Source organism: Caretta caretta, chromosome 2 (genome assembly GCF_965140235.1).
Source record: "Caretta caretta isolate rCarCar2 chromosome 2, rCarCar1.hap1, whole genome shotgun sequence".
In the NCBI taxonomy this organism is placed as follows: domain Eukaryota; kingdom Metazoa; phylum Chordata; order Testudines; family Cheloniidae; genus Caretta; species Caretta caretta.
Window position 1 is genome coordinate 171,906,197 of NC_134207.1, and position 25,523 is coordinate 171,931,719.

The 25,523-nt window shown below is 42.0% G+C and overlaps 1 protein-coding gene across 1 annotated transcript in view; it reads right to left on the minus strand.

Annotated features, from left to right (window-relative positions):
* CUL1 (cullin 1) overlaps nucleotides 1-25,523 on the minus strand; it is a 96,348-nt gene that overhangs the window by 61,251 nt on the left and 9,574 nt on the right. The window lies entirely within an intron of this gene.

Below are 25,523 nucleotides of genomic sequence, written 5' to 3' on the forward strand. Positions count from 1 at the left end.
GATGTCAGAAAGTAAAACCGTTGGTGTAAGGAGGTCAACAGATATTGATGACATATAAAAATTTAAATCTAAAAGCATTCCTGGTTATTTTATTGATATCAATAAGCATCAGTAAGACTATTTTCAAAAAATATATTTTATAAAATATGTCTGGTAGCTAAAAAAAGCAATAAAATAAATTTTAATGTTTTGAGATGTTTATTGAGAAACTTCGTTTACTCCAAATGTTTTGAGGTGCAATCCTAAAGCTGTTTCTGATCATCAATTTGGGATCTTACCACTTAGGGGAACAAAGGAACATTTCAATTGTTTTTTGAATATTTTGTAATTTATTTTTAAGACACCTATCAACTTGGAAGTGTGTTTTTTACATGCTTTAAATTGCACTGCAACATCTGCATTTGATTACAATATTTCAGTATGACTTGGCTAGTTTCCATCTTGAATTTTGCAATTAAATGCTTATAATATAGTCTTACAATCTATTCTTATAATCGACTGAGTTTACTAGCTTTATAGACTAAAGAGATTTGCTTCTTCTAGTTATTTGGCACAAATTTGGAAAGAAAAATAGATGGATAAAGCTACACATTGCTTACAGAGATATTTCCACATATCACTCATTCATAGAAAAACCAGAAGGGGAATGAGAGGTTATTTGACTTAACAGTAATAAAGAATAGCTGGTATCAACACACAGGTCAACAAGTTTCCTGTGAAAGTAGCCTCTCCTACTTATCTGTTAAGAAAATACACTATGCTGCTACATGTACAGCAAAATCAAGTTTTGCTATGTAGCAAGGTTGCTGTTATAGACAACTTTTTTCTATGAAAATCTGAAAGCTTTATTCCATTGGTAAAGTTACTGAATGCACTGTTCAAGTCTATTTTAAAATTCATGCTCAGAGGGTCCCCTGTGTGACACTGAAGGATTTGAACTGGTCCACACCAATTACTTATACTTAGTTTCTTTCTTACATAAGGTTATAAGGATTATTAAGATTCCAAAGAGAACAAAAACTACAGTTGTACATTCATGACTTTTCCGGATATCTAGCTACACTTCGATTTAAGGTCCTTGGAATCAGTCCTGGCAAGGAAAAACCATTATGCAGTGTAGCAGAAAGAGCAATATCTAGAATACTTTTGAACTTATTTTCACAGTGCTGTATACTGTCTCAGCCCCATGTTACAGATAGGGAAACTGAGGCATGGGATTTATAGTGACTTGCCCAAGCCAAAAATTCAGCAGCGCACTGAAAGAGCTGGAATTAGAAATCTAACATTCTTGGATTCCAGTTCCATGTTTAGTCCACCAGAACACACTGCCTTTCCAAGAAAACACACATTGCCAGTTCAAAATTAAAGGCTCAATCTTCTAAACTTAAAAGTCTATGGGACTTCTCACACTGGTAAGCACTGTTATCAGCAATACATACAAGATCAGTCTTGAACTGTCAGTGTCCTTTCTTGGAAAGACTGGATGCTCTGGTGGACCAAGTTTGAACCAGGAACTTCTGAGTTATAACCCTAGCTTGGCCACTCACTTGCTGTGTGGCTTTGGCACACAGAATTTAGATTCCAGCCATACTTTCCTCCAGCACTGACTACAGCTCCTGTTCATGTTAATGAACTCCTAAAGCAACTCCCAAAACACTCTTGGTACATGTCAAGGATGCAATGAAACCATCTCATTCTGTGTGGCACATATCCTGAACAGTTTTTCAGAATACAACGTATACTGTCTGCTGCACTACCCAAAACTTAACACACAGAACTGCAGAAGAGTCCTCTGAGATAAAGTTCCATAATATTCTGCCAACGTAAACTCACAATCTACATTAACATGAGAAAGAGAAAAAAAACAAAGAGCAAAAAAAGTTGATCAGACACTATCTGCAAGTATGATCCTGATGGCTCAAAATGGGTAACTGAAGATAATGAATTTGCACTTTAGGGCATGACCTTGCATTACTGACATTAATGTAAGTTTTGACTTTAGCATTTATGGTATAGCCTTAAGCCAACATGGCACTTTTCATTAGAAGTATTATTTATTCATTTCCATAGACCTCTATCACAACAACTTCAGCCTGGCTCAAGACGCACCACCTGACAAGAATCTGTTTCAAATGGTGGAAGAAACAAAATAAACATTTAGTGAAGTTTCTCTGTCAGTTTCTTGCCATGACTTTACATGAAGCAAGGGAGCAACGGTGGAAACCTTCATGTGGTCTTCCCTGGTAAGTACATTTTAATTTATGTATATGAACTAATGCCACCACTTTGTAGACTGATGATTATTCATTGACTTCTCAGTCAAAATAGCAACTTTTTCAAGAGCTACACTACTTGACTAAAGGGCTAGTTCATTTGTCTTTGCGAACTTAATGTTCAAGGCCTATCTTGTTCAAAGGTTGATGTCATCGCAAGGCTGCTGATGGAGAACAACATCAACATCCTGATGCTGCAAGAAGCACACATTGCACAAGGCGGCTCAGTACATCTCAAAATACCAGGATACATCCTTCTCTCCCACCAAAGCCATCCAGAACACGGAATGGCCACCTATATCAGGCCAAAATTAAAAAAACATAGCCAAAGCACTACTGACAACAGATGACAGTTTCACAATTGATATCCAAGTCAGTGAGCTGACAATATATAACGTCAGGTTTCAGAGTGGCAGCCATGTTAGCATGTATCCACAAAAAGAAAAGGAGTACTTGTGGAGAGACTAACAAATTTATCAAAATCACAACACCCACCTGCATTGTTTGGCAATTTTAAATGCCACCATCCAACATGAACGACAATGAACAACATAGTCAGCAAATGGCTCACTGAGTACGCACTGGCTCAGTACCTTCTGATGCAAAACAAAAAAGTGTACCTTCTGCTCAGCTCGATGGAAGAAAGAACACACACCTGATTTATAAAAAGAACAGGAGTACTTGTGGCACTTTAAAGACTAAGAAATTTATTTGAGCATAAGCTTTCGTGGGCTGCAGCCCACTTCATCGGATGCATAGAATGGAACATATAGTAAGAAGATATATATACACACACACACACACACACAGAACATGAAAAAGTGGAGTAAGAGGCTAATTAATTAAGATGAGCTATTATCAGCAGGAGAAAAAATCTTTTGTAGTGATGATCAAGATGGCCCATTTAGACAGTTGACAAAGAGGTGTGAGGATACTTGACGTGGGGAAATAGTTTCAATATGTTTAATGACCCAGCCACACCTGTTTTTATGTTTTGTGTTCATCATAGTTCATAGTTCATCATAGTGTTCACTCATTGCATTTTGAACTGTCCTGGACCCCTTCCCACACCATCAGCACTAGCCAGTGGTGGTATAATTGGCCTTGAACTCATCATCATTACCAGTGTACCAGTTCCATGCTGGAACCCAAGATGGGTGGATTGCCTGGATTTCTCCTCCACCATAAAAACAAAACAAAACCCACCATTAGTAGTATACCTCCAAAGCCTGAAAACTTCAACCTCTTCACAAAGCTTATTATTAAAGCCACAAGGATGACCATGCTCCATGGTTACAGGAGCTTCTTTATCCCATACTCGCTAAAGGGAGTATGAAGCTTCTGGTGACCCAAACATAGCCACTGTTCTCTTGCAATCACTGGATTCTACATGACAATGATGGACAAAGATGATGGAGACCACAGACTTCATAAACTCAAGCCATATAGCATGGGCCATTCTGTGGAGGTGGAGCAGCACCATCAAACCCACATATATATTTCAAGTCTCTGGTAACAGTACTGCCAGCCTCCAACTAAGAAATTCTAAGATGACTGTAAGCCAACAAATAAACTGAGAGGAGAAATAGCTCTCAAGGAATCCTGTGCATAAAGCGCCCCTTCTACAAGTCTCTGTCAATCAAGCCAAGATTGATGCTGCCATCTCTACCACCAAAGCAGGAAAAGCAGCTGGCACTGATGGCATTCTTCCAGACTTCCTTGAATATCTCAGGCCAAAAGGGCACAACTAGAAAGCAGCACTATCCACAGAACTCATCAACACCAGCCAATTTTTAACATTTTAGAGATGATCAAAGGTCATCACCCTTTTCAAACCAGAAAAGGTGCCCGCTGATCCACAAGCTACCACCCTATTTCTCTCCTCTGTATAACATAGAAAGTACTGGAGCAGGCAAGCCCGGTGAGGCTGACCACCATCATGGAGACCACAACTCCCCCCCCACCCCTTGAACAGGTCTTAGGGCAGGGCGAATGCTGTGACCAAGTGCTTGTACTGACTGCATATCAAGGCCAGCTTTCAGTGGAAGCTTGAAAAGGCCGCAGCTTTTGTCGACTTGTCTTCAGCCTATAACATTGTCTGGCACAGGGGTCTACTGCTGAAACTATCCAACCTGCCTCTGTGTGACCAGAAATTTTGACTCATTAGGTCAATGCTTTTGGAATGAACCTTACATGTCATCTCGAAAGTCAGGTTAGCAAAACACACAGTGTGCACAATGGCCTCCCAAATAAGGATCGGTACTACCAACTTCCCTTTTTAAAAACACACACAAGTGTGATGGGCAGCAGATTTAAAACAAATAAAAGGAAGTTCTTCTTCACACAGCATACAGTCAACCTGTGGAACTCCTTGCCCGAGGAGGTTGTGAAGGCTAAGACTATAACAGGGTTTAAAAGAGAACTAAAGGTTTTTAAAATCAGGCTTGACAAAGCCCTGGCTGGGATGATTTAGTTTGGAATTGGTCCTGCTTTGAGCAAGGGGTTGAACTAGATGACCTCCTGAGATCCCTTCCAACCCTGATATTCTATGATTCTATGAACTAGATAAATTAATGGAGGTTAAGTCCATTAATGGCTATTAGCCAGGATGGGTAAGGAATGATGTACCTAGCCTCTGTTTGTCAGAGGGTGGAGATGGATGGCAGGGGAGAGATCACATGATCATTACCTGTTAGGGTCACTCCCTCTGGGGCACCTGGCATTGCCCACTGTCAGCAGACAGGATACTGAGCTGGATGGACCTTTGGTCTGACCCAGTATGGCCATTCTTATCTTCTTATGATGTGCCCAAAATGAAATGTTGCAAGTTAATTTATGTTGACGACCTGGCACTAATGACACAGCCGCACTACTCAAAGAAGCAGAAGACACCCTTAATACTGATCTGAAGAGGATGGAAAATTACATTCGGTACTGGCAGCTCAAACCCAATCCACTAAAACTGATGTCATCAGCTTTCCATCTCAGCAATTCTGAAGCTAAGAGGATGCTTAACGTAAACTTCTGCAGCAAGGAGATAGCCCACGATCCTAACTCCCACTACCTAGGAGTCACTCCCAATCACAGTCTTAACTGTCAACATCTGAGCCATAAAATAAAGAGTTGCATCAATATCACACAAAAGCTAGTCAGTTGTAGCTGGGGTTGTGATGACCTAATACTATGAACAGCAATGTTACCTTTAGTTTATTCCATGGCTGAGTACTGTGCACCTGTTTGGGGAAGAAGTTCGCTCACAAACTTGTCGATATCCAGGTAATTGTGGCTCTAGGACTTGTAACTTGCACTGTCATGTCCACTCCACTGCTCTGGCTTCCAATCCTCACAAACATCCTTCCTCCAACCATCCGGAGAGAGATGGGAGTACAAGAAAGCTCTCACTAACCAAAATCTCCCATTGAATGACAACCTCATTCATTCACCTCGCATTCTCCTTAAGCCTTACCAACCATTCTGGGCAGCTGGAGAAGCTCTTCTATCACCAGCTTGAACCCAGAAAATACCTGGTGGATGCAATGGGCAGGCTCTGAAGTAAACAACAAGCACCTCACAGATTATCCCGAAGTAGAACTGCCTGGTTTCTTGCTCCACTGGAGACTGTGGACAAACCATAAAAATCAGAACGTTACATGGAAAATGATCACACCTGATGTACAAATGGAGCAACGAGGGTTCCCCACAGTGCAAATATACAGACTTCAAACCACTGAACAAATTTTGAACAAGTGCCCCAACCCCACACTGGGCCAATGGGGACAGACCAATCACTGTGGGCCGATCACATGCCTTCTCACCCCTGCTGTGCATGCTCCAGGTGGAAAGGACAGATAAAAGGAGACAGCCCAGCTCAGTCTGGGCTGGTTGAGGAGGAAGGACACACATCACAAGCTCCAGCAGAGAAACCAGAGACTCCCTAAGCAGTGGGAACGACAGACTCGGAATAAACTGTGAGCAACCAAATGACCACAGAGATTGACAGGGATGCTGAGCCGCTGCCAGCCGGGGAGATGATGAGATGCAGCTTGTGGTAGGAAGTGACCCAGTGAATGTAGTATAAACTGATGCTTAATCCCATCATGGGGAATTTCCCAGCTTCATAGTGCTCTGGGTCAGAACCCAGTGGAGTGGAGTGGACCCTGGTTCCCACACCCCCTGCTCCTTGCTTGGAGGGGGGGTGACTACTGTATGTTTGCTCTGTCCCGCCCAGAGAGTCAGAACCCTCAGTGGCTGTTTGCCTGCTCCAGCCAGGAGGCTCAGAGGCCATAGACTATTTTGTTTGCCTCGCCAAGAGCTACAAACTGTTTGCTCTGCCCTGCCCAGAGGGTCAGAACCCCAACTGCTGTTGCCTGCCCCAGCTAGGAGGCTCAGGGGCAATAGCCTGTTTTGTTCACTCTGCCTCACCAGGGGTCCTGTGACCTCACTGAGGACCATCCCCCAAGGAGTCCAGATGACTGTGTGATGGGGTGCCAAGGGGGGCAGCCACCCTCAACAAACAGGGCCCCCCATCACACCACATCTTTTCATTTTCAGGGGGTTTAGCAAAGGTGCACTCTGCATCTCCTAAACTCCACAAATGGACCTCCAAGTTTTCTATTAACTTGTAAATGTTGTTTTTACATATGAAAGAAAAAGAACATGAAGCAAGTGAGCAAGCACAGTGCTAAATATGTACCAGCATTTATTCACCAAGGAGCCAGTGAAAATCCTCAAACTCAAAACTATAATCTCAGCACACGTGGTGGAGCAGTATCAATAACACAAAACCAATTTAATTAAACAAAGTTAAAAATTATTCTGCTACAGCTATGCTGACATAACTCACCCAGCTGGACACAACTGCGAAATCAAAGGGTATGTCTTCACCGCAATAAAAGACCTGTGGCGATACTGCAACTGGCCTTGGTCAGCTGACTCTGGCTTGCAGGACTTGGGCTGAGGGGCTAAAAATTGTGTAGGTGTCGGTGCTCAGGCTGGAGCCTGGGTTCTGAGACCCCACAAGTGGGAAGCGTGTCAGCGCCTTGGCTCCAGCCCAAGTCCAAAAGTCTACACCCCAATTTTTAGCTCCGCGAGCCTGGGCTCCGATGCCACAGGTTTTTTATTGCAGTGTTGATGTATCTAAAGTGACTTTACTCCAGAATAATTATTCCACTTTTAAAGGCTGCAAAGACCCCTTTGCTACTCCTAAGCAGTGATGAGTCATACCAAAAGTCTTTATTTCCCATTACCTCACTAGCTAGTGTTATGCTGTACATAAATAACTATGCAGCAGCATAACGATGTCCTACATCATGTTTTTCAAATGCCACCTTATTTTTCCCACCGCATCAAAAGAGTGGCAAACTGAGACCTACTAAAATTCTTGTCACTCATGCTGGTGCCAATACCATTGAGAAATCTACTGCTTGAATCAAAGTGATAACAGAATTACTCTATATTATAACATTCCTGATAAAACTCTGGAAACTCGATAGCTGAAAGGAAAGGGCAGAAAAATAGAGAAGATTCCCTTCCTTTATACTACAATAATATTAAAATCATGCCTTGCATTATAACACAGAAACAGTTGCAAAAGACTATATTATTTGAAATCCAGTCAATAAAAGTTTGCTTTCAATTAAAAGCCAGTAGAGAATGCTACATTTCTTTTAGAAATTCAGGTTGAGAAAAAATGGATGTGCATATTGTATGAAGCTTATAAAAACCACCAATATTTATCCATCAATAATCAAATATAAAACGTGCTACTATCATTCAAAATAATGGTGCTTTATAAAACATTTCCATTAGTTATTTCCTTATTAAAAATATCTTTTACCAGCATGGCACCAACGTACATACTCCCATTCATTTCCAAAATCAGGTTCTAAAGTTGAGTGAATTACAATTCTATTATTTTAAATTCTCAAATCTTATATACTAACAAATGGGTGCTAAGTTTCCTGACCCCAATCACTTGTAGATCTTACGTAAAATTTTCACACACACTTAATTGACTTAGGACTCAGTCACTTTTTCAAAAAAGTAACGTAATCAGGCACTTCTGAAAAATTTAACCCTTGCCTAATTTCAACCCATAGAAAGAGAACAGTCTTCTATCACTCCTAGAACAAGGTGCAGCGAAGTATCAGATTTCACTGTGCTAAAAAAGCAGTAAAATATTATGAAATATCAGATTTCACTATATTACATAAAAATATATTCAAAAACCTCATATGCTTTGAATACTAGTAATGAAGTTTAAATCTTGGCAGCCTCATTATATATTATTTTACAGATTAAGATCAGAACTCCATTCTTTATATTCTGCCAACATATCACAAAATACTGAACTTGTTTAATTTTTCTAAAAATGAATATGGTTCTCAGTATCACAAACTCAGTACATGCTTGTAAGGGTATGCAAGCAGTTGTCAGTCCTTGGCAGAATCTGGTTCACTCACCCTACTCACTGGACAGCTGCTGCAATCATATCAGGCCTTTGGTGGTCATCGAAAAAAGCGAAGCCAAAGCCAAACCAAAAAAGGAGTAAGGATTAATACAGCCACAGTCCAAAAATGCAAAATGAGATTCTTGCAGCCAAAAAATCTTTAAATGAACTTTTCTGGCAGTTTGATTCCAATAGTTAGACAAGAGGCACCTTTTTCTAATAAGTCCCTCCCGCCCCAGAAACAGTTTTTAACACCTCAGTCAAACACTGCTCCCCCAGACCAGAGATTTCTCTGTTCAGTGAAGAGAAATCCCTAGTGAATGAAGGCACCTGTTAAATTTAAAATTACCTGCCCTGATGAGCCACAGCATTTTAACCATATCACTACTAAACAAAGGCAACTGTCTAAACACCCTATAATAGAGATCAGTAAGTAAGTATACTACATAAATACAAGCACATATGCTCACAAAAGCAACAGGCACACTAGACTGCAAACATGCTGTATAATGCTAACAGGATAGGTGCATGCCCCAACAAAAACATTATGATTTGTTCTATGACACTAGCCTACTGTAATTTTGATCAACCATGTGGAAATAGATTCAATGTGTAATGACCCAGCCACTCCCAGTCTCGATTCAAACCCAAGTTAATGGTATCTAATTTGCATATTAATTCAAGCTCAGCAGTTTCTGAATTGCCCAAATTGATATTTCCGGGTTTCTATGATGCTGCTGCCCTTCTTGCTAAATTGCATTTTCTTGACTCACTTATGAAGTGAGCTGTAGCTCACGAAAGCTTATGCTCAAATAAATTTGTTAGTCTCTAAGGTGCCACAAGTCCTCCTTTTCTTTTTTGCGGAACACGGCTGCTACTCTGAAACTTATAAAAAAATTGTTTGCCTTCCTTGTTCCTGCTCTTCTATCTTATTTCTATATCTTTGTCCTCTCTTGGCTGTGTCCTCCCTCACCTTTCTTTGCTCCATCTCCGTAGCCTGTTCAACGGCAAACCTTCTGGATAGTGTATTTGCTATCTTTGTTCAGCTTATTCATTTTTGGATTTAGGCTTTATGCTAGGTTTAAATGAAACAGGTATGCGAGTCCCTCTGACCACCTTAGCTTTTCTTCTTTCTCTCATGCTCTTGGCTTGACCTTCAATTCACGTATGGTCTCTTCTCCCAAAGCACCTCACTCTTCTTTAAATGTAAAAGCTAGACATGGTAGGCAAAAAAGTGCAAAGCTAACCCCCTACAGGCTCAGTTAAAAGAATCCTGTGATTTGTAACATATGTCAGACACAGAAAGATCCAAGGCCTTGAGTTAAAGGAACACGTTAACTTGAACATCAGATTTGTCTGACAGTTTTCTGCCTTCTGTTGCTACAAACGCAACCTAAAATTACAAAAAATTAAAGAGATGACACTTTTTTTTTTTCTTTTTAAATTTTGCTTTGGTCAATTCTACACTAAAAAACTTTTGCCCTACAGTAAGGTTAGGCATGCGATTTTTTCCCCCCCACAACATTTCTGTACTGGTAAAAGCCCTAGCATAGATGCAGGTATTCTGGCATAAGAGTCTTTTTGTTAGCATAGTTTAATTTCTGCAGGGAACCAATATAACTAAGCTATGCCAGCAAAAGCACTTCACTACTCTGGATAACTTTCAACCTAGTGTTTTATAAGAGCTGGTTGAGGAGTTCTCTGGACAGCTAATGTTGATTTTCTATAAATCTTGGAGAAGTGGGGAAGATCCAGAAGACTGGAAGAAATGTTGTGCCACTTATTAAGGCTAAGCACAATGATGCAGGTAATTGTAGGCCTGTCAGCTTACCATTGATCTCAGGCAAGATGATGGAGGAGCTGATACAGGACTCTATTAAAGAATTAAAGGAAGGTAATGTAATTAATACAGATCAACATGGGTTTATGGAAGATCGATTGAGTCAAACTAACTTGATATCTTCTTTTTGAAGAGATGACAGGTTTGGTTGATAAAGGTAATAGCGTTGATGTAATATATTTAGACTTCTATAAGGTGTTTAACTTGGTACCACATGGCATTTTGACTAAAAAACTAGAATGATAGGTATAAAATTAACATGGCATGCATTAAGTGGACTAAAAACTGGCTAACTGATAGAACTCAAAATGTAATTGAAAGCAGGAAATTGTCATCCAGTGGCTGTTTCTCCAGTGAAGTCCCACAGGGATCGGTCCTTGGCCCTACACTATTTAACATTTTTATCAGTGACCTGCAGAAAACTTAAAATCATCACTGATAGTTTGAAGACAACACAAAAATAGATAAATAATGTAGAGGATAGGTCACTGATCTAGATTGCTTGGTAATCAAACTGGGCACAAGCTAACTGTTTGTAATACAGCTATATGTACGTGTATACATCTAGGAAAAAAGAATGTAGGCCATTCTTACAGGTTGGGGGTGAACTCTATTCTGGGAAGCAGTGACTTTGAAAAAGATTTGGGGGTCATGGTGGATAATCATCTGAATATGAGCTCCCAGTATGAAGCTATGGCCAAAAGAGCTAATGCGAATATTGGATATGTAAGCAGGGGACTTTCAAGTAGGAGTAGAGGTTATTTCAGTGGCGCTCAACTTTTTCAGACTACTGTACCCCTTTCAGACAAACCCCTGATTTGTCTTTGTCATAAATATAAAGGGAAGGGTAAACCCCTTTGAAATCCCTCCTGGCCAGGGGAAAGCTCCTCTCACCTGTAAAGGGTTAAGGAGCTAAAGGTAACCTCGCTGGCACCTGACCAAAATGACCAATGAGGAGACAAGATACTTTCAAAAGCTGGGAGGAGGGAGAGGAACAAAGTTTTTGTGTCTGTCTGTGTGCTGCTCTTGCCAGAGACAGAACAGGAATGGAGTCTTAGAACTTTTAGTAAGTAATCTAGCTAGGTATGTGTTAGATTATGATTCTTTTAAATGGCTGAGAAAAGCATTGTGCTGAATAGAATAACTATTTCTGTCTGTGCATCTTTTTTGTAACTTAAGGTTTTGCCTAGAGGGGTTCTCTATGTTTTTGAATCTAATTACCCTGTAAGATATCTACCATCCTGATTTTACAGGGGGGATTTCTTTATTTCTATTTACTTCTATTTTTTATTAAAAGTCTTCTTGTAAAAACTGAATGCTTTTTCATTGTTCTCAGATCCAAGGGTTTGGGTCTGTGGTCACCTATGCAAATTGGTGAGGCTTTTTATCCAACATTTCCCAGGAAAGGGGGGGTGCAAGTGTTGGGAGGATTGTTCATTGTTCTTAAGATCCAAGGGTCTGGGTCTGTAGTCACCTAGGCAAATTGGTGAGGCTTTTTACCAAACCTTGTCCAGGAAGTGGGGTGCAAGGTTTTGGGAAGTATTTTGGGGGGAAAGACGCGTCCAAACAGCTCTTCCCCAGTAACCAGTATTAGTTTGGTGGTGGTAGCGGCCATTCCAAGGATAACGGGTGTAATATTTTGTACCTTGGGGAAGTTTTGACCTAAGCTGGTAAAGATAAGCTTAGGGGGTTTTTTCATGCAGGTCCCCACATCTGTACCCTAGAGTTCAGAGTGGGGGAGGAACCTTGACATGGTGGCACAGTGGTGGGATTAACCTGAAATCATTTGAGATCCAGTTGAGATTTTTTGAACTAGAAATACAGATTTTAAAAAGGAAAAATTTTTTTTTCTTTGGAAAGAAAGTCCAGAAAGCAGCTTTGAAACTGAAAGCAGCTTGGTTTCTCTCTGCTTTGTGGCCAAGCAGAGACAAAAGGGGATTATCTTGTGAATTGCAGGTTTTTTTTGCCTGGAGGCAGGGTACTTAACTCCTGCAGGGAAATCTTCCAATCCAGAGGTTTTTTTTTCTTTTCTTCCTAAAAGTAAATAGGGGGTGTGTGTTCTACCCATTTGCTTTTTCTTTGGGCTGGGTAAGCAGGTTTCCAAGCAGTTGGAGGTTTTTTGCTTTAATTTGGGCCCAGAGCAGAGACAAGGGAATTGTCTTTTTCTGTAGGCTGACAATCACTATCAGAGAATAGGTATTCTATTGCAGCACAGCAAAATTTTACAGCCAAGTTTTGTTTGTTTATTTCTAAACCTCAGGTGTAAAGTTAGTTAAAAACAGAGAGGTTAGAATGACCAAATCCTCAGCTCAACTACAGCTGGAGTTAGCCAAATTTCAGGCTGAGGAAAGACAAAGGGAACATGAAAGACAGATAGAACTCATGCGGCTGGAGAAGGAGGTACAGGAGGCTGCCCACAAGAGGGAAATGGAGGCAAGGAAGCATGTGGAGGAGGAGAAGGAAAAAGAGAGGAAGCATGTGGAGGAGGTGGAGAGGATAAAGGCCCAGCAGAATATACCAACAAACCCTAGCAATCCTTCTCCAGGTACCACTTCCCATCCCAGAAAGTTCCCCACCTACAAGGCAGGTGATGATACTGAGGCCTTCTTAGAAAACTTTGAAAGGGCCTGCCTTGGGTACAACATCTCTACTGACCAATACATGGTAGAGCTGAGGCCACAGCTCAGTGGACCCTTAGCTGAGGTGGCAGCTGAAATGCCTAAAGAACACATGAACAAGTATGAACTGTTTAAATCCAAGGCGAGAGTCAGAATGGGGATAACACCCGAGCAGTCTCGTCGGAGGTTCAGAGCCCTAAGGTGGAAACCAGACATGTCATTTACCCGACATGCCTACCACATTGTGAAACATTGGGATGCCTGGATATCAGGAGCAAGTGTTGAATCTCCAGTAAATTTGCCCTTCCTAATGCAAATGGAACAATTCTTAGAGGGTGTTCCTGAGGAAATAGAAAGATACATCCTAGACGGGAAGCCCAAAACTGTAATCGAGGCAGGAGAGATTGGAGCCAGATGGGTGGAGGTGGCAGAGAAGAAGAAAACTGGTCGCAGTTGGAGTGGAGACCAGAAGGGACCACCCCAGACCACACCCTATTACCGGGGGCCGCCCAAAGCCCCACCTACCTCCCAAAGAACCCTCCAGACCCCTTATCGTCCCACCACCCCGTTCTCCAGCAACCCTCCTCGCCCCAGTGACCCGTCAGCTGGACGATGTTTTAAGTGTAACGAGCTGGGGCATGTAAAGGCCAACTGCCCCAAGAACCCCAACAGATTACAGTTCATTGCACCGGAATCACACCAGAGGTCCACAGGCCCAGATACCTCCCAGATACCCTTGGAGCGGAGGGAAGCTGTGAGTGTGGGCGGGAAGAAGGTCACCGCGTGGAGGGACACCGGAGCACAAGTGTCAGCTATCCATGCTTCCTTAGTGGACCCCAATTTAATCAACCCAGAGATCCAAGTGACGATTCAACCCTTCAAGTCCAACTCTTTCAATTTGCCTACAGCCAAGTTGCCTGTCCAGTACAAGGGCTGGTCAGGAATGTGGACTTTTGCAGTCTATGATGATTATCCCATCCCCATGCTGTTGGGGGAAGACTTGGCCAATCATGTGAAGCAGGCCAAGAGGGTGGGAATGGTCACCCGCAGCCAGGCTAAACAAGCCGTGAGGCCTAGCTCTGTTCCAGAAACTTCTATCAGGACCCAGTCAGAGGTGATGGACCTGGACCCCAGGCCAATGTCTGCAACAGCAGTAGTGGATCCAGTCCCAGAGACCCAGACGGAACCAGTCCCAGAACCGGAACCAGCCGAACAACCAACACCAGACCCCGTGTCAACACTGAATCCAGTACTTGCAACCTCAACACCAGAGGGCCCCACCGAACCTGAACTGGCAGCAGCCGATAACCCGACCCAAGAGGCTCAGCCGGAGCCTGAATCCCAACATAGTGCACCAGCGGAGAGCGGTTCACAGTCAACAGAAACAGCTCCATCCCCTATATCGCTTCCAGCGGGACCAAGCCTAGGTCCACAATCCCATGAGGAACTGATGTCTCCAGCATCAAGGGAACAGTTCCAGACCGAATAGGAAGCAGATGAAAGCCTCCAGAGAGCTTGGACGGCGGCACGGAGCAACCCACCGCCTCTCAGCTCTTCTAATCGATCCAGGTTTGTTATAGAAAGAGGACTTTTATACAAGGAAACTCTTTCTGGTGGACACCAGGAAGACTGGCATCCTCAGAGACAGTTGGTAGTTCCAACTAAATACCGGGCCAAGCTCTTGAGCTTAGCCCATGATCACCCTAGTGGCCATGCTGGGGTGAACAGGACCAAAGACCGTTTGGGGGGGTCATTCCACTGGGAGGGAATGGGCAAGGATGTTTCTACCTATGTCCAGTCTTGTGAGGTGTGCCAAAGAGTGGGAAAACCCCAAGACCAGGTCAAAGCCCCTCTACAGCCACTCCCCATCATTGAAGTTCCATTTCAGCGAGTAGCTGTGGATATTCTGGGTCCTTTTCCGAAAAAGACACCCAGAGGAAAGCAGTACATACTGACTTTCATGGATTTTGCCACCCGATGGCCGGAAGCAGTAGCTCTGAGCAACACCAGGGCTATAAGTGTGTGCCAGGCACTAGCAGACATTTTTGCCAGGGTAGGTTGGCCCTCCGACATCCTCACAGATGCAGGGACTAATTTCCTGGCAGGAACTATGAAAAACCTTTGGGAAGCTCATGGGGTAAATCACTTGGTTGCCACTCCTTACCACCATCAAACAAATGGCATGGTGGAGAAGTTTAATGGAACTTTGGGGGCCATGATACGTAAATTTGTAAATGAGCACTCCAATGATTGGGACCTAGTGTTGCAGCAGTTGCTCTTTGCCTACAGAGCTGTACCACATCCCAGTTTAGGGTTTTCCCCATTTGAACTTGTATATGGCCGTGAGGTTAAGGGGCCATTGCAGTTGGTGAAGCAGCAATGGGAGGGATTTACACCGTCTCCAGGAACTAACATTCTGGACTTTGTAACCAACCTACAAAACACCCTCCGAACCTCTTTAGCCCTTGCTAGAGAAAACTTACAGGATGCTCAAAAGGAGCAAAAAGCCTGGTATGATAAACATGCCAGAGAGCGTTCCTTCAAAGTAGGAGACCAGGTCATGGTCTTAAAGGCGCTCCAGGCCCATAAAATGGAAGCATCGTGGGAAGGGCCATTCATGGTCCAGGAGCGCCTGGGAGCTGTTAATTATCTCATAGCATTCCCCACCTCCAACCGAAAGCCTAAGGTGTACCATATTAATTCTCTAAAGCCCTTTTATTCCAGAGAATTAAAGGTTTGTCAGTTTACAGCCCAGGGAGGAGATGACGCTGAGTGGCCCAAAGGTGTCTACTATGAAGGGAAATGTGCTGGTGGTGTGGAAGAGGTGAACCTCTCCATGACCCTTGGGCGTATGCAGCGACAGCAGATCCAGGAGCTGTGCACTAGCTACGCGCCAACGTTCTCAGCCACCCCAGGACTGACTGAACGGGCATACCACTCCATTGACACAGGTAATGCTCACCCAATTAGGGTCCAACCTTACCGGGTGCCTCCTCAAGCTAAAACTGCTATAGAATGGGAGATCCAGGATATGTTACAGATGGGGGTAATCCGCCCCTCTGAAAGTGCATGGGCATCTCCAGTGGTTCTAGTTCCCAAACCAGATGGGGAAATACGTTTTTGCGTGGACTACCGTAAGCTAAATGCTGTAACTCGCCCAGACAACTATCCAATGCCACGCACAGATGAACTATTAGAGAAACTGGGACGGGCCCAGTTCATCTCTACCTTGGACTTAACCAAGGGGTACTGGCAGGTACCGCTAGATGAATCTGCCAAGGAAAGGTCAGCCTTCATCACACATCTCGGGCTGTATGAATTTAATGTACTCCCTTTCGGGCTGCGAAATGCACCCGCCACTTTCCAAAGACTTGTAGATGGTCTCCTAGCGGGATTAGGAGAATATGCAGTCGCCTACCTTGACGATGTGGCCATATTTTCGGATTCCTGGGCAGACCACCTGGAACATCTACAAAAAGTCCTTGAGCGCATAAGGGAGGCAGGACTAACTGTTAAGGCTAAGAAGTGTCAAATAGGCCTAAACAGAGTGACTTACCTTGGACACCAGGTGGGTCAAGGAACTATCAGCCCCCTACAGGCCAAAGTGGATGCTATCCAAAAGTGGCCTGTCCCAAAGTCAAAGAAACAGGTTCAATCCTTCTTAGGCTTGGCCGGTTATTACAGACGATTTGTACCGCACTACAGCCAAATCGCTGCCCCACTGACAGACCTAACCAAAAAGAAACAGCCAAATGCTGTTCAGTGGACCGGAAAGTGTCAGAAGGCCTTTAACAAGCTTAAAGCGACACTCATGTCTGACCCTGTACTAAGGGCCCCAGACTTTGACAAACCGTTCCTAGTAACCACAGATGCATCCGAGCGTGGTGTGGGAGCAGTTTTAATGCAGAAAGGACCTGATCAAGAATTCCACCCTGTAGTGTTTCTCAGCAAAAAACTGTCTGAGAGGGAAAGCAACTGGTCAGTCACTGAAAAGGAATGTTACGCCATTGTCTACGCTCTGGAAAAGCTACGCCCATATGTTTGGGGACGGCGTTTCCACCTGCAAACCGACCATGCTGCACTGAAGTGGCTTCACACCGTCAAGGAAACTAACAAAAAACTTCTTCGGTGGAGTTTAGCTCTCCAAGATTTTGATTTCGACGTCCAACACATCTCAGGAGCTTCTAACAAAGTGGCTGATGCACTCTCCCGTGAAAGTTTCCCAGAATCAACTGGTTAAAATCGTCCTTGAGATGTGGAAAATATTGTTAGTCTTTATGTACTTGATAGTATGTTTAGAGATGCATGTGTCTTATTAACTCTGTTTTTCCTAGAGCTCCAGGAAGAAATCCCAGCCAGTGTTTCACCCTAGCTGAGATTTGGGGGGCGTGTCATAAATATAAAGGGAAGGGTAAACCCCTTTGAAATCCCTCCTGGCCAGGGGAAAGCTCCTCTCACCTGTAAAGGGTTAAGGAGCTAAAGGTAACCTCGCTGGCACCTGACCAAAATGACCAATGAGGAGACAAGATACTTTCAAAAGCTGGGAGGAGGGAGAGGAACAAAGTTTTTGTGTCTGTCTGTGTGCTGCTCTTGCCAGAGACAGAACAGGAATGGAGTCTTAGAACTTTTAGTAAGTAATCTAGCTAGGTATGTGTTAGATTATGATTCTTTTAAATGGCTGAGAAAAGCATTGTGCTGAATAGAATAACTATTTCTGTCTGTGCATCTTTTTTGTAACTTAAGGTTTTGCCTAGAGGGGTTCTCTATGTTTTTGAATCTAATTACCCTGTAAGATATCTACCATCCTGATTTTACAGGGGGGATTTCTTTATTTCTATTTACTTCTATTTTTTATTAAAAGTCTTCTTGTAAAAACTGAATGCTTTTTCATTGTTCTCAGATCCAAGGGTTTGGGTCTGTGGTCACCTATGCAAATTGGTGAGGCTTTTTATCCAACATTTCCCAGGAAAGGGGGGGTGCAAGTGTTGGGAGGATTGTTCATTGTTCTTAAGATCCAAGGGTCTGGGTCTGTAGTCACCTAGGCAAATTGGTGAGGCTTTTTACCAAACCTTGTCCAGGAAGTGGGGTGCAAGGTTTTGGGAAGTATTTTGGGGGGAAAGACGCGTCCAAACAGCTCTTCCCCAGTAACCAGTATTAGTTTGGTGGTGGTAGCGGCCATTCCAAGGATAACGGGTGTAATATTTTGTACCTTGGGGAAGTTTTGACCTAAGCTGGTAAAGATAAGCTTAGGGGGTTTTTTCATGCAGGTCCCCACATCTGTACCCTAGAGTTCAGAGTGGGGGAGGAACCTTGACAGTCTTGCTTACCCCAAAATTTCACCTCACTTAAGAACGACTTGTTTACATAAACAAAAAAAACACAAAAGTGTCACAGCACACTATTACTAAAAAATTGCTTACTTTCTCATTTTTACAACATATTATAGAATAAATCAATTTGGAATATAAATATTGCATTTACATTTCAGTGTACAGACCAGTATAAACAAATAGTTGTGTGTACGAAATTTTAGTTTGTACTGACTTTGCTAGTGCTTTTTATGTAGCCTGTTGTAAAACTAGGTAAATATCTTACTTAATGAGTTGATGTGCCCCTTGGAAGACCTCTGCATACCCGCAGGGGTACATGTACCCCTGCTTGTGAACCACTTAATTATTTTATTTTATTTGGCACTGGTATGACTACTGCTGGAATACTGTGTCCAGTTCTGGTTCCCACAATTCAAGAAGGATGTTGATAAATTGGAGACGGTTCACAGAAGAAGAATGATTAAATTATTAGAAAACATGTCTTATAGTGATAAGCTAAACAGTTTGAGTTTTGGGTCTAACAAAGAGAAGGCTAAGAGGTGACTTGAATATTTAATAATGGGCTCTTCAATCTATCAGGTAAAGGTGTAACATGATCCAATGGTTGGAAGCTGAAGCTAGACAAATTCAGGCTGGAAATAAGATATAAATTCCTAGTGTTGACAGTAATTGCCCATTGGAACAATTTATCAAGGGTCATATTGAATTCTTCAACACTGAATTTTTAAATCAAGATTGGATTTTTTTAAAAAGATATGTTCTAGGAATTATTTTGGAGAAGTTCTGTCGCCTGTACTATATAGGAGGTCAGACTAGATCATAATGATGCTTTCTGGCATTAAAACCTATAAATCGTCCTCACCCCTGTAGGCGTGTGGAGGAGTCCTCTTGTTGGTGGCCCAATCTGAGTGGGTTTTCCCTGAGCGGGGAGCTGTAGGGTGTCGCCACCACCAGCAGCGAGCGGAGAGAAGGCCTGATATACTCCGTCACAGAGGAAAATAGTGCCAAGAATTTTATGCCATCAAATCTGGGATACAAAAATTATCTAAAAACAATCAAAGAATTTTTCAAAGGAAAGTTTTCCATGTTACAAAGTTCTGCCCAGATTTTTTTTTCCCCCCAATATAAAAATATCATGGGACAGATATTGAAAGCCTAGCCTCTACAATTTTTCTAGGCTTTCAGTATCTGTCCCATGATATTCTTATGTTGAAGAAAAAAATCTGGGCAGAACTTTGTAACATAGAAAACTTTCCTTTGAAAAATTATACTTTGATTGTTTTTAGATAATATTCTTAGATCACATTTCTTTCAAGTTAATGTTTACAATTGAACAAACTTGCAGAGGTGTGTCTTACACTATTTTATGGAAGGGGGTGTGCAGCAGGGGCATAGTATTATTTCTGAACACTTTACAGTCATGCATATGTTGACAAAGGTCAACTATTGCACCCCCATTGTCATTTATATAGCTTCATAAGACAGTTTTATGGAGTGCATATGTACAGTCATGTTGCACATACTGAAATCTGAGGGGCATCATTCTGCCCCTCTTTGGCAAGGGGAGGTGAAGGATATTGGTTTTATATGCTTCACACTAAGTCTATTACTGAGAAGACAAAGTCTGCTTTATGTGCAACAGATGCCAAGAGAGGCCAGAGAGGCTGAAGTGTTCTCCTACTGGTTTTTGAATGTTATGAGCCCTCAGGGGCTTGTTCACTTGCACATCTACAAATGTGATATATGCCTTCATGTGCCAGCAATGCCCCTCTGCCATGTACATTGGCCAAACCGGACAGTCTCTACGCAAAAGAATAAATGGACACAAATCTGTCATTAGGAATCATAACATTCAAAAACCAGTAGGAGAACACTTCAACCTCTCTGGCCACTCAGTAAAAGACTTAAGGGTGGCAATTCTGCAACAGACAGGCTTCAAAAGCAAACTCCAATGAGAAACTGCTGAGCTTCAATTAATATGCAAACTAGATACCATTAACTTGGGCTTGAATAGAGACTGGGAGTGGCTGGGTCATTACACATATTGAATCTATTTCCACATGTTAAGTATCCTCACACTTTGTCAACTGTCTAAATGGGCCATCCTGATGATCACCACAAAAGTTTTTTTTTTTCCTGCTAATAGCAACTCATCTTAATTAATTAGCCTCTTACAGCTTGTATGACAAATTCCACCTTCTCTGTATGTGTGTATATATATCTTCTTACTATATGTTCCATTCAGTGCATCTGATGAATTGTGCTGTAGCCCACAAAAGCTTATGCTTTAATAAATTTGTTAGTCTCTAAGGTGCCACAAGTACTCCTGTTTTGGGTTTTTTTTGCGGATACAGACTAACACGGCTGCTACTCTGAAACCTGACAGTACCACTAACTACCTCAACTCTTGATGCCTAAAAGACAACAGCCAAGGGGTGCACAAATACAGACCAGGCATAACCCTACTCTTTGAATAAACAGAAACCCCCCTTAAAGTTATTGATGCATGAGATTTTTTCCCCTCCAGTTTAAGCCAGATATCTTAATTGTAATAAACAAAAATTTAACCTTCTGAATTGCTCAGAACTTATATCTCACAAAAATATCATTTGTTCTGTTCTATAAAAGAGATCAGATGACTAATTCCGACAACTCGTTATTTTTTTAAATTCGTCTTTGTTTTCGAACGCACAATTACAACAGCTAACTGCTGCTACACTTTGTCTATACAAAACAGTGTACCAGTTTAACTAAAACAGTTTATAAATTAATCTAGTAAAACCAAAGCAAACCCTCAATGTAGACACCCTTAAACTTCGCTTGTGTCACTAAGTTACAAAGCTAAGCTTGCACCAGAGTTAAACTAAACTGATTCTTCAATTGATTTACTTAAATGGGTTCATTTTTGCATTACACTAGTTATATTAGTAAAGGGATTTTAGCAAGGGCATACTTTCAAGGAAAACAAAGAAATTTGGAAAAATGCTTGTAATGAAGAGCAATTTGTGTGGAGAAGATATTTAAAATTGTGAATATTTTGAATGAAGAAGTTGAACAGTGACCCTGTTTTTTACCTTCAGCTCACATATTGTTGGGTATGTGACATCACTAGCACATAAAGCAGGCTCAGAAAAGTAGCTCCGTGCTTCACTTCAGGTGTTAGTGTCATCATTCTTATCATTACTAGCAACTCTGGCAGGGCCATGAAGAATCCTGAACTATGAACTTTTCATTCTCAAAGAAGTTTCAGGTGTTGAATTTTGTTTGTATGTGTTTCAAGATCTTCCCCCCCTACCCCTCACCCCCAATGGTTTCAGATTACAGAGGAGAGGAATTGCTTTTTGGAGGATGAAGGGATTATTTCTGAATTTCTCTTTAGAAAGCCAGACAAACTATAATTTAGTTTTTGCAGAAACTGGTCATCTTTTTCCTTTTTCTTAATTACATGCAACCGATCTCTCCTCTTCAATCCCTTCTCTCCTTCATTTTTGCTTCCCTGAAACACAAAGGTTTTGAAAAGATCTTCCAAAAATCCTTCCCACTTCTCAGTCTCCCTCTCTTCCCATCCCACAGCCTTTTCTCCAAAATTCATGCATCACATCCACCTCCTTCTTGGTAAAGATGGACCATGACTTCCTCCAAAGCTCCGTCAATTGGTCTGAGGTAGTTACTTGACAGAAAATGAGGAACAGGCATCCTTTGGAAGTTGAGTAGGCTTCTTTAACACATGGAAGTTGTGCTAACAGAAGCAGTAAGGGACTAAGCTTTGTTTTGTACTTTGATGAGCTACAAATGAGCTGGGCTGCTACCAATACATTTGGTTTGTACATCTATCCCTTGGTTTGCATGTCTAATCTCACTCAATCTCCCCCATTGTGTGTTTGCTACCTCTTCTCCTTTCAGAGGGAACCGCATCTGTGCTGCAGCTCCATCACACAGCACTTCCCCAGCCGTGCAAAACTGTGCAGAATTACAATTTCAATTTGCTGCTCCTGCTGGCGCCAGTCAGCAAGCACTAATTTCAAGAGCAGCAACACAGGAACTTTTAAAAGGCAGGGAGGCAAACCATACAATTCCCAAACGAACTATACCCCCGGCCTCAGGTCAATTTCTCTGAGTTAAGGCACAATATTTTTCTTAGCTCAAACCTCTGCCCTTTTCTTTGGTAGATATTCTCCATTGTCATGAGACCACAGAACTGTTCATGAACTTATACACTAAATTTAAATAGCCAAGCAAAACACAGTGAATTAAGCACAGAAGTGTAGCCTTAATATTAAATTCTATTAACCTGACTTAAGACTTTATTTCATCATAAAAAATACAAAAGATGAAATAATCCATTTTCCACCAAAGTACACTAGATGCAACTTAAACCCACAAATAAGATAATCTGAGTTCAGTTAAGGCTGAAATTCTGTCCTTAGTTCAACCTGTTTCCCTATATTTTCCTGATTTATAGCTGAAATTCAACTTTAACGTTATTTAGTCTAATTTCAATATAGTTTCATCTTGTACATTTTACAGATAAGAATTCCTCTGAGTATGAGTTATTTATTATTCCCCTGCTTCTCCCGGTTTCTAAGAAGTCACCCTGACCATTGCTGGGAGTTTCTATGTCAGCAACAGAGACTGGAACCAGAAGCAGCAGCACACAGAATCATAGAAATGTAGGGCTGGAAGGACCCTGAGATGTTACCAAGTCCAGCATCCTGCACTGTGGCAGGACCAAGTAAACCTAGACCACCACTGACAGGTGTTTGTCCATCCATGTTTTTAAATACTTCCAATGATGGGGATTTCACAATCTCCCTTGGAAGCCTATTCCAAAGATTAACTACCCTTATAGTGAGAAAGTTTTTCCTAATGTATAACCTAAATCTCCCTTGCTGCACACTAAAGCCCATCACTTCCTGTCCTATCTTCCGTGAACAAAGAACAATTTATCATCATCTTCAAACAAGCACCTAACATATTTGAAGACTTATCAGGACACCCCTCAGTCTTCTTTTCTCAAGATTAAACATGCCTAGGTTTTTAAATCTTTCCTCATAGGTCAGGTTTTTAAAATATTTTATCATTTTTGTTACTCTCCTCTGGACTCTCTCCAATTTGTCCACATCTTTCCTGAAGTGTGGTGCCCAGAACTGAACACAGACTCCAGCTGAGGCCTCACTAGTACTGAGTAGAGCAGGACAATTACATCGCTTGGGTTAAGGCTTATATCATTCTGGGGTGTATTTTTTGCATCTGCATCACACTGCTGACTCATTCATTTTGTGATCCACTATAACTCAGTTTCTTTACAGCGATATTACCACCTAGCCAGTTATTCCCAATTTTGTATTGTGCACTTAATTTTTGCTTCCTAAGGGCACTGGGAACTTAGATCAGCATACCTACATCTCCAAGGGGTGTGAAAAATCCAAACATCTGTATCTACGCTGACCTAACCCCCAGTGTGGGGGTGACAGAAGAATTCTTCCATCAACCTTGCTATCTCTGCTCAGGAACATAGATTACCTATGCCAGCAGGAGAACTCCTCCCTTCAGTGTGGGCAGCATCTACACTTAAACTACTACAGCACCATAGCTGTTACACTGGAACTATGCCGCTGTAGTGCTTCAAGTGTAGGCATGTGCTAAATGAAGTACTTCACACTTTTCTTTACTTTGAATTTCATCTTGTTGAATTCACACCAATTCTCCAATTCATCAAGGTCATTCTGAACCGAATCCATACCAGTTGCAATCCTGTCCAGCTCGGGGCATCTGCAAATTTTTAAGCACACTCTCCACTCCATTATCCAAGACATTAATGACAATATTTAACAGAAGACGACCCAGGACCGACCCCTGCAGAAAACCATTGATAACTACTCTTGAGTATGGCCTTTCAACCAGTTGTGCACCTACTTTATAGTAGTTTCATCTACACCACATATTCCTAGTTTGCTTATGAGACTGTCACGTGGGACTTTGTCAAACGCCTTACTAAAAATCTAGACATGCCACATGCAAATATACTTTTGTGGCTGCTGTTCCTCCCTAGTTGATGCAACAGTATCAACAGCCCTAATAACTACAGAAGGAAAGAGAGAATGAGTACCTATGCCCATCCTCTCTAGAAAAATGGTAGCAGCGGGCCAGAGGAAGAAGCCTCCCATAATTCCCTAAATCCAAGAGCAGTCTATTGCTATTTTTTTTTTTGTAAAAAAGTGAAGTCAGTTATTTCAACTTGAATTTCTTTCACACTTACAGTAACACTAATAATCTTAGTAGTGACAGGTTTCAGAGTAACAGCCGTGTTAGTCTGTATTCGCAAAAAGAAAAGGAGTACTTGTGGCACCTTAGAGACTAACCAATTTATTTGAGCATGAGCTTTCGTGAGCTACAGCTCACTTCATCAGATGCATACCGTGGAAACTGCAGCAGACTTTATATATACACAGAGAATATGAAACAATACCTCCTCCCACCCCACTGTCCTGCTGGTAATAGCTTATCTAAAGTGATCATCAGGTGGGCCATTTCCAGCACAAATCCAGGTTTTCTCACCCTCCACCCCCCCACACAAATTCACTCTCCTGCTGGTGCTAGCCCATCCAAAGTGACAACTCTTTACATAATCAAGTCGGGCTATTTCCTGCATAAATCCAGGTTTTCTCACATCCCCCCCACCCCTATACACACACAAACTCACTCTCCTGCTGGTAATAGCTCATCTAAACTGACCACTCTCCAAGTTTAAATCCAAGTTAAACCAGAACATCTGGGGGGGGAGGAAAAAACAAGAGGAAACAGGCTACCTTGCATAATGACTTAGCCACTCCCAGTCTCTATTTAAGCCTAAATTAATAGTATCCAATTTGCAAATGAATTCCAATTCAGCAGTTTCTCGCTGGAGTCTGGATTTGAAGTTTTTTTGTTTTAAGATAGCGACCTTCATGTCTGTGATTGCGTGACCAGAGAGATTGAAGTGTTCTCCGACTGGTTTATGAATGTTAGAATTCT